At 40.0% G+C, this 10,605-nt stretch overlaps 2 long non-coding RNA genes across 3 annotated transcripts in view; one reads left to right on the top strand and one right to left on the bottom strand.

The window, feature by feature from the left end:
• Positions 1-10,605, bottom strand: part of LOC147034849 (uncharacterized) — a 109,647-nt gene that overhangs the window by 59,548 nt on the left and 39,494 nt on the right. The window contains exons 2-3 of one of the 2 annotated variants that reach the window (XR_015060551.1): positions 6,311-6,416; positions 1,066-2,665 (exon numbers count right to left, since the gene is read on the bottom strand). The exons of the other annotated variant lie outside the window; for it this stretch is intronic. This is a non-coding gene — a long non-coding RNA (uncharacterized LOC147034849). The remainder of the gene's footprint in view (positions 1-1,065; positions 2,666-6,310; positions 6,417-10,605) is intronic. 2 annotated transcript variants of the gene reach the window in all.
• Positions 977-10,302, top strand: LOC147034850 (uncharacterized). The gene is made up of 4 exons (XR_015060546.1): positions 977-1,192; positions 2,582-2,683; positions 9,833-9,976; positions 10,064-10,302. It is a non-coding gene; the product is annotated as an uncharacterized LOC147034850 (long non-coding RNA).

The following is a 10,605-nucleotide window of genomic DNA, read 5'->3' as shown; positions in this document are numbered from 1 at the left end:
AAGATTAGCACAATGAATAATCTAATTTCCATGATGAGATTATATGCACAGGTGATCCATAATTAAGTCCCTATTTTAAACATGAAAATACTTTGTAGTTATTACAGGTAGAGCACTCTGATTTTTAAAAGCTTGTTTATTGCCATGTGATTATTTCTTCTTTGCTTTCAGATTGATCCATTATGGCTGAGAGATGAACTGTTGCGCAAAGAGTGTAAATTGCTGAACGGTATTGTCAAGTGTGTGCTCAAGCTGCAATGCAATTGACATTTGGCAGTTTGACAAGGAAGTAGTTGAACACATCTGGTTTGAGTGAAGATGGTGCTGCAATTGTTATGTACTTCATGGCAATAATAAACATATTGGATCATTCGTAATTGTTGTCGTCCTTCAACCCAAACATTGAAACTTGACATGGTAGCAACAGTGAACATTTTGCCATTCCCTGGACTGCCAAGTTTCTGCTTTAGCTGACATCTTGCTGGTATTTGCCTTCTTTAATCGACCAGAATGACATCAACTAAGGAATCATAATGTCTGCCCCTCCTGTGCCATTCATGAAATTGGATGCTCTGAACTGTGGAAACTGGATTGTTAATTGAATTTATAATCATATAAAATGCAAAATTAACTTGGTTTAGTTCTTTTGAGAAATAATTTCATAAACATACGTGCTGATAAAGCTAAGCATACATGCTGAAGAAACCAGTAAGAAAATACACACAAGATCTTTACTTTAGTCATAAACAAGCTTTGTTAAATCTTATCTGTGTATTAAACCATTGACCTGTGATCATGTAGTCAGCAGGGCAAAACAATTACTCTCTCTTACACCCCCCCCCCACACACACACCATCTGAAACTGTTAACCAAAACCTTTCTGTGTGGCATATTTGAAATCAACAAAGTTTTATCTGATATCTTGGTAAAAACTGTATATAAACACTCGACATGCTATGTAACCTTAAGTCTTTGGCTCGCAATACCATTGAGAGTCAAATTTTTCCTTCTGTGCACAGGAGTGTCTTTTGTTTTACCGAATAAACGGCTTAAATATGAACTTACCTTTCTCTGCCTTGAGGTAGCATGAAACTGCTTCCACAGTTGGGCGATGAAGGACGGGATTTGAGAGCCTCCATCTGAGGGAGAGGGGTTTCTGCTTGGTCGTAAGTGAACGCTGCTTAAACCAAAGGTGAGAAATCTCTGCTGGAACACGTTTCTCCCGGGCAGATGAGCTCTCCACGGAAGGTTGTGCAGTCTCAAACCAGAAATTAAAAAGTTAAGGATATATACAGAGCTGTTTGTTGAGTAAAATAGAAGACATTTATTTATTTTATTTTGGATTTTTTATTTTATTAATTTCTTGTAATTTTAAGGAAATAAGGAGTTTATTCTCCTTGGCACACGATATAGGGGCACTGTGGAAAATAAGGGGGCATATAGCATCGCAAGAACACCAGTCAAAAATGGTAAACTGATAGCAGAACTGTTAGAAGCTATTCACTTACTGAAACAAATAGCAATAGTAAAATGCCGAGCACATACAAAGCAAAGAGATATGGTCTCACAAGGAAATGCTTTCGCTGATTCAGCAGCAAAATCACAAACAATAGCGAATATGCTCATCAAAGAGAAAAATGAAGAAAAGGCGCTAACTATTGACGACATTGCAGCATTACAGGCGGCAACTGAGGCAAGTGAAAAAGCCAAGTGGGAGAAAATAGGCTGCTGTTATAACACAGAAACAAAAAACTTTGGGCCTCAAAAGAGGGTAAGGTGGTTGCCCCAAAGGAGCTTTCACCATGGTTTGCTCGTTTGGCTCATGGAAGTGGCCACATGAGCAAATGGGGAATGCAGAAGGAGGTGCTACGAACATGGCACGCTCCAGGATTTGCAGCTGTGGCAGAAATTTTTTGGTAGAAGCTGTGCGTATTATCACTATCATAATATTGGTAAAGTGTTTAAACAACCGGAAGGAGCTCATCCTCTACCCTGGAGGCATTTCATCCATATTCAAATGGACTTTGTAACCATGCCAAAATGCTGTCATTACCTCTACAATTTGGTAGTGGTCAATATGTTCATCAAATTGATTGAAGCATGTCAATGCAGAACATAATATGCAGACAGTGGCAAAGCTTTTGCTCAAAGAGTACATTTGCAGGTATGGGATACCTTGCAAAATATCCAGTGATAAAGGATCACATTTTACATCAGATATTACCAAGGAACTCTGCAGAGCTTTGCAAATCAAACAACACTTCCACTGTCCGTATCATCCTGAATCAGCAGGGCAAGTAGAACACCACAATGGCATACTTAAAAAGAAAACTTTCCAAAATATATTATGAAACAGGTTTGAAATGGCCAGAGGCTATTCCTCTGGCACTGATGTCAATGAGGTTAACGATAAACAGGTGCAGTGGATTGTCCCCACATGAAATAATGATGGGGAGACCAATGCGAGTACCGCTAACTGCTCCATTAACCATAAAACAGATGGACATACACATGATGGATGAAAACAATGCTAAACTTTTGTATTGCCTTAACAAAGGTTGTCAAAGAATTCCATTCGCAGGTCAAGCAAGCGCTACCAGAACCAGCTGTGGAGGAACATCTCTGCATCCAGCCAGGTGACTGGGTGTACATCAAGGTGTTCAAGCTGAAAAACGCAATGAAGGCACGTTGGACCAGACCCCACCAGTTATTATAGTTTACAAACACAGCTGTCAAGTGCAAAGGTAAACAAACATGGACTCATGCATCTCACTGCAAAAGAGCATACAGCAAGCCATAAAGAGAAGAAAGGATATCCGCAAGTGGAAAGAATGTTACCAGGGGTTCACGACATATATATATATATATATATATATATATATATATATATATATATATATATATATATATATATATATATATATATATATATATATATATATATATATATATATCTTCTTCTTCTTCTTTCGGCTGCTCCCGTTCGGGGTCGCCACAGCGGATCATCCGTATGATCCGCATCGTGATTTGGCACATGTTTTACGCCGGATGCCCTTCCTGACGCAACCCTGGTCGCCTCTTGCGACACAGGGATATGGTACACCTATTTTAACTGGGGTGTACACCGGCCCAGTACACTGGTACTCATTTCGCCGACCTCGGAAGGATGACAGGCTGAGTCAACCCCCTGGTGTATTAATTCAGTGGCCCAACGGGGCTTGAACTCAGGACCTTGTGGATCCCAAGCCGCTGCCCTAACCACTGCACCAACACCAGGCTATATATATATATATATATATATATATATATATATATATATATATATATATATATATATATATATATATATATATATATATATATATATATATATATATATATCAGTGTTTTTGATTAGCATGTGCATAATTGTGGCAATATGGATGATAACAGGCAGTGGGGGCATTATGGGAATGTCATGGAGAGCAGAATGTTTAGTACATCGAGAGCAGGGGAAACAAGGAAAGGGTCGTGACTGGAAAGACAGGGCAGAATAAGGTAAACATCGTGATCAATTGCATGAGAAAGGTGTGTCTGGAACAAATGCTTATTTGACCCTTCCATATAATTATGCACCCCTTGTCACAAGGGATGGAGGGGATGTAGACATTGTATGCCTGAAACGAGGAACAGTGTTACATGAAGGAATAACTGGACATAAATTGAACACCTTTTTAGCAATATCTTTACAATATGCTCAAAGTATGAACAAGAGCAAGTGTTGTGTTTGCTCACCGCTTCCCCTCACATCCAAGCAAGGACTGCCCCTCTTGGCAGTCCCATTTTCAGGGCAATATATATATATATATATATATATATATATATATATATATATATATATATATATATATATATATATGCGTACCTGGTTCATAGACAGGCTAACCTAGTCCCATCTATAATAGAAGGGAAAGTAGGGGAAGAAAGGGCAAGAATACAAGAGATAACAAGTAACTGGAAAAAGGGGGAATACAACTGTACTGACGATTGGCAGTGGTACTATTCTAAGTATCAGGTGAAACGTGACTATGTATATATATATATATATATATATATATATATATATATATATATATATATATATATATATATATATATATATATATATATATATATATATGGGAAACAGATGACGACACTCCCCGGTGCAGGACAGATTTTTGCCTCACTATCAAAGGGGGAAGGATTGGAGAAATACCCACCACATTTTGAGGTGATAAGTAGAAAAGAATGAATCGTTTGCCTAGTAAATAGAAAAGGAAATGGACCTTACTTGGGTAGCTCGACATGCCAATACCATGCCGAATATGGGGAAGAAAAGGTAAGCATTGGGGGATGAATTAATGGAACAAGGATAAATATAAGGATACGAATGAATAATGTCGTGAAACCCCAGGCACCATTAAACGGCACCAATTTTGTATGTGGGCATAGGACATATTCGTGGTTACCAACCGGGTGGACGGGATCTTGTTATTTAGGATATGTAATACCCCAAATTCGTATTCTTGACAAATCACCTTTCATGTCACAAAAAAACAAAAGAGATCTATTTCAGAAACTGTACGATTTTTCATGATAGCCTTTCCATTTTATGGCGGTGGGAAAGCCACTAGAGAAATCATTAATTTGGCAGCCTCTTTAGAGAAACTTGCCAATGAAACTGCTGAGGGTTTTTACCAAAGTAAATGCTGAAATGGTTACCATACGGAGAGTAGCTATGCAGAATCATATCACCCTTGATGTCCTATTGGCTGCACAGGGAGGCACATGTGCAGTAATTGGGTCAGAATGTTGTACCTACAGTGGGGAGAACAAGTATTTGATACACTGCCGATTTTGCAGGTTTTCCCACTTACAAAGCACGTAGAGGTCTGTAATTTTTGTCATAGGTACACTTCAACTGTGAAAGATGGAATCTAAAACAAAAATGCTGAAAATCACATTGTATGATTTTTAAATAATTAATTTGCATTTTATTGCATGAAATAAGTATTTCATCACCTACCAACCAGTAAGAATTCCAGCTCTCACAGACCTGTTAGTTTTGTCTTTAAGAAGCCCTCCCATTCTCCACTCATTACCTGTATTAACTGAACCTGTTTGAACTCGTTATCTGCACAAAAGACAGCTGTCCACACTCAATCAATCAGACTCCAACCTCTCCACAATGGGCAAGACCAGAGAGCTGTCAAAGGACATCAGGGACAAAATTGTAGACTTGCACAAGGCTGGGATGAGCTGCAGGGCAATAGGCAAGCAGCTTGGTGATAAGGCAACAACTGTTGGCGCAACTATTAGAAAATGGAAGAAGTTCCAGATAACAGTCAATCTCCCTCGGTCTGGGGCTCCATGTAAGATCTCACCTCGTGGAGCCTCAATGATCATGAGAAAGGTGAGGGATCAGCCCAGAACTACACGGCAGGACCTGATCAATGATCTGAAGAGAGCTGGGACCACAGTATCAAAGAAAACCATAAGTAACACACTACGCCGTCATGGATTAAAATCCTGCAGCGCACGCAAGGTCCCTCTGCTCAAGCCAGCGCATGTCCAGGCCTGTCTGAAGTTTGCCATTGACCATCTGGATGATCCAGAGGAGGAATGGGAGAAGGTCATGTGGTCTGATGAGACCAAAATAGAGCTTTTTGGTTTAAACTCCACTCGACGTGTTTTTTTAGCAAATTTTGATTTTCAGCAGGTTTGTCCTTACAGAACAAACCCTTTGGTGGTTCTTTCTGAAAAAAACGGGGAACCTGTGGAAACTGGTTTATTAATTGAATTTATAATCATCTAAAATGCAAAATTAACTTAGTTTAGTTCTTTTGAGAAATAATTTGATAAACATACATGCTGATAGAGCTAAGCATACATGTTGAGAAAGCTAAGTATACATGCTGAAGAAACCAGTATGAAAATACACACATGATCTTTACTTTAGTCATAAACAACCTTTGTTAAATCTTATCTGTTTAGTAAACCATTGACCTGGGATCATGGAGTCAGCAGGGCAAAACAATTACTCTCTCTTACCCCTCCCCCCCCCACCCCACATCTCCTTAATGCTGAAAAACAAACCAAAAACTTTCTATGTGGAATATTTGAAATCAACAAAGTTTCATCTGATATCTTGGTAAAAACTGTATATACACACGAAACATGTTATGTAACCTTAAGTCTTTGGCTCTCAATACCTTTGAGAGTCGAATTCTTCCTTCTGTGCATGAGTGTCCATTGTTTTACTGAATAAACAGCTTGTATATGAACTTACCTTTCTCTGTCTTGAGGTAGCAGGAAACTGCTTCCACAGAACCCAGCCAGCACTTTACGGTTGTTCCAACAACACTTGGAGTAATACTTAGTTGTGAAGGGCACTTCTGCCGAAAACACTCACACATCGTTTTCCATGTCAGAGAAAGTATCCTTCATAAGAGCAACTTCTGGACCCTGACTGATGCACGGAAGGATATGGACAACATATTTAACTGATTTCTCGAAGAATTGGAACCTGCCGACAACTTTTGTGTGTCATGGCTGAAACTATGCCATTATAACTCGGAACCTGATGAGAAATTGGATTCCTTCTTCAGTCGCTGTTGTTTGTTAGCAAATAAATTTCATTTTTCTACAATAGAACAAATGGATCATAAAACAAATTGTTGTAACTACTCCCATCCCAGAGTTTCAAAAATAATTTAATTCCAAGGATAAACAGTTTACTGTGGCGAAAGCTTTGGAGCTGGGTTGAGCCCATCAAGCTAAGTCCATGTACCTTGCTCAGTTCCAGGCTATGACCACTTTTAGTATTCCTACAAGTGACAGTGTGATGCCTGTCAACAAGGAATGTACCAACATCTATGCTTTCAGCAGAAAACCGGCCTTTTGTAAGAATTGTGGAAACCCTCACCTGATTGGAAGGGATCATTGCCTCACTCGAAATTATATATTCTGGGAATGTGGAAAATTTGGTCACTGGGCCAAGCTGTGCTTGTCCACATGAATCAGGCAGGAACAACAAGAATGGAGATACCAGACAGGGATATGCAGTGCCCCACCTTGTGAAATGCATTTGATTGAACAACATGAGTCTCAGCACTATGAGCAGTCACAGTCTCAGGACACACGTATCAATATGCTTGCTGTGAGTTGTGTGTTAGCTCTCATACGAGCCTCGACCAAGGTATACAAAAAAAAAAAATAAAAAAAAATATATAGACAGCTGACCATGATTGTTTTACTTTTAATGCCATCAAAGTTCCAAATATGCCTTAAGATGAGGTATTCACACTGGTCAGCATAAATCTTCACCAACAGACCAGGCACTCATCCATTGTCCCGAAAGGTTGGCATGAGTGCCCAGGGGAATAACCTCCCTATGCAGATATTCCATCAGCAGAGGATAAATGGGGCCTCTGAGGCAGTCATTCAAATGAATGGGGAAAAAGGAAAAACTTTCTGACTCAGCCCCAAAAACCCAAAATAAGAGACTGATTTCCTCCCCCTCCCATACAAGCAAATGTAAAATAGGAGACCGATTTCCTCCCCCTCCCATACAAGCAAATGTAAAATTGAGACCGACTCAAGCCCCAAAAGTCCAAAATAGGAGACCGATTTTCTCCCCCCCTCCCATACAAGCAAATGTAAAATTGAGACTTAATAATTAAAGCACTTCTTTCCTTTCATATTTTCATTCCATTAAAAGAGCGAACCAATGAATATTTGTCCAAGTTCTACTTCAGGGAATAACTTAATTTTTCTATTATATTAACTTTATCGCTTCAAGCATGAAAGAAAAGGCTGTTAGGGTGAGTTTTGGAAAATGGGGAAGTGTTTTTAGAACACAGTCGTGCCGTGAAAATGAAGAAGTATTCTGTGCCCTTGTCTCTCGTGGTTATATTTTAAATCATAAGAACACTAACAGAACAAGGTTTAGTTAAAAACAGCTTTTAAACGTAGGTTTTATCAAAAATCATTCAAAGCAAGATGTTTTATTTTAGTGTGAAAACGAGTCAGTTTTGAAGTCAGCCAAGCTGCCTCGCCCGAACCAAGCCAACATAATTCCGAAGTCATTTCCGATGTGGAAACACACCCTGGAAAAACCATTGTTGTGAAATCTCCCATTACATCATCAAGTTGCTTATTTAAACCAACTTGTTTGCCATTCGTGTTTTATTATGAAAATGGAGCATTCAGATTCTTACTACAACCTTGCAGATCAATCGTTTTCACAATGTGACAGGTGAGATATCAACCCAATTATTTGGTGTTTAAGACAGAATTAAATCACTATACAACCAATAATTAATGTATGTATTTTTTCAAAAGGGTGTCCCCAATAAGAACATCGTTAATAACTGATGTTGAAAATGAGTAATTTGAATATCACGAGGAATGGATAAAAATGAACGACTTTCTTGAAGACATTTATTTGTTTCGAAAAGAAGTGAATGATGTTATTGTTGGTTGGAAAGAAATTCTCTCACGTCCTTTGATCCCGAGTTCAAGGTGAGGAATTATCACTCTGTCTCTGTCTTCGTGTGTGTGTGTGTGTGTGTGTGTGTGTGTGTGTGTGTGTGTGTGTGTGTGTGTGTGTGTGTGTGTGTATTTCTCTGTCTTTCTGTCTCTCTATCTATCTGTATTTCTCTGTCTTTCTGTCTCTGTATTTATGTCTCTCTGTCTCTCTATCTGTCTCTGTCTTTCTGTTGGGATTCGCTAGATATCCGTTATTGTCAGGTTTTGTGTGTGCGTGTGCGTGTGCGTGTGCGTGTGCGTGTGCGTGTGCGTGTGCGTGTGCGTGTGCGTGTGCGTGTGTGTGTGTGTGTGTGCAACACGAGGCTCCACAGCCCAAACCAGCAAACCAATGTCGATGAAACTTGGCAACCAGGTGCCATATGCACTGGGAGTGTGCACGTTTGAGTTTCGTTGCTGAGGAACCACCCGTTGGTATGCAGAGGCCGAAAAACCGCGTTTTAAGAACCCAAACGGTAACTGACGTAACGTGATTTCTATGATAGGTAGAGCGACCGGACCAACTCCTGCCTATTCCTTGCATCCCCATCTAGTTATTGCGACAGCATAACGTTCCTCTATCTCTCATAGTTTCCAAATGGCAGCCCTCCAAATACGGAAAGGTAGTGAACCAGGGAATATGTTAAGTGACCTTGACCTCGGAAACAGTCGACGGCGGAACGTTCAAATTCGGTGTATGGATAGAGTTAAATAACTACTACAAAACTGAACCGCAGCATTTTTCCAGATTCGATCACCAAGGGTGTCGGGGCTGAAATACGCAAAATTCGAAGAAATACTTTTTCTCGACATATGTTCACTATTTTCAATACTTGTCCTACAGTTTTGAATGTGGAGAAACGAGACTTCGGAATTAAACATTGAGATATTTAGAAAATTCTACTCGAACCGATTTTGGATTTAGGTTTTATTTTTCAAATGGTAGTCCTGTGAGGAGTACCAGTTGGCAAAATACGCAATAGGAAAAATCTTGCCAGGCAGAGGAACAATTGCATGTGAACCAATACGTCTTGGCAATGAATCTTCGTCGGTGGATCGGTCAAAAGGAAAAACATCGTATCCAGTGCTTCGATCCTAGCGGATCCCTCGTTGCCTACCGGCTAGTCTCTCTCTATGTCTCTGTCTCTCTTTCTGTCTGTCTGTCTCTGTCTCTGTCTCTTTCTGTTCTCCTTATGCACAACCTTTTATTTGGCATGGTGGTAATTAATTTAAAAGTAATACCACAACTTGGTGGTAATTTTGACTACTTGCTTTTTATTTTCAGCATTAAAACTAAATCATACATGGGTGAATATCGCAATCTTGAATGGGAAGATGTTGAAATTCCACGGGGTGATGACTCATTTTCAACTTGTTCCAGTTTAAATGCTCATCTGGATGAAATGGACACAAAACTAGATTTCTGGAGGTAAATGTTATACTTATTATTTTATTAATATCATAATATAATCCTCTTTATATACCCTAATTGTTCTTCACTCTTTGTTTTGAACAGAATATATTGATCGAGTTTCAAAATCACAAGACATCTGAAGCAGACTGCTGGGAAAGATCGTTCATTCTCACAACTGAATATTTACCCAAAGAAAAATGTTGAATATTTTCAATCTTGATTAATTATATTTGCTTTGCATTCAATTATTTAATTCTATATTATAAAAAAAGAAGAAAGGAAGTACAAAGGAGGGGGGGGTTAGGTGCACTCCCCCAATGACCCATCACCCCCCTCATCTCACCCCTCCTCCCCTCCCCGTGTGTGTGTGGGGAAGGGTGGGGGTGGGATGAGGGGGGTGGTGGGTCAAAGGTGAGGGTGCACAAGGGGGGTGGGGCTTGTGTGGGTGGGTGGAGCTTGTGTGGGCGGGGCTTGTGTGGATGGGTGGAGCTTGTGTGGGTGGGTGGAGCTTGTGTGGGTGGGTGGAGCTTGTGTGGGTGGGTGGAGCTTGTGTGGGTGGGTGGAGCTTGCGTGGGTGGAGCTTGTGTGGGTGGGGCTTGTGTGGATGTGGCTTTTGTGAGTGGGGCTTGTGTGGATGTGGCTTT

Source organism: Eptatretus burgeri, chromosome 1 (genome assembly GCF_056783735.1).
Source record: "Eptatretus burgeri isolate ZD-2024b chromosome 1, Ebu_testis_v1, whole genome shotgun sequence".
In the NCBI taxonomy this organism is placed as follows: domain Eukaryota; kingdom Metazoa; phylum Chordata; class Myxini; order Myxiniformes; family Myxinidae; genus Eptatretus; species Eptatretus burgeri.
The sequence above is the reverse complement of the archived record's forward strand: the minus strand, read 5'-3'. Positions and strand labels throughout refer to the sequence as shown.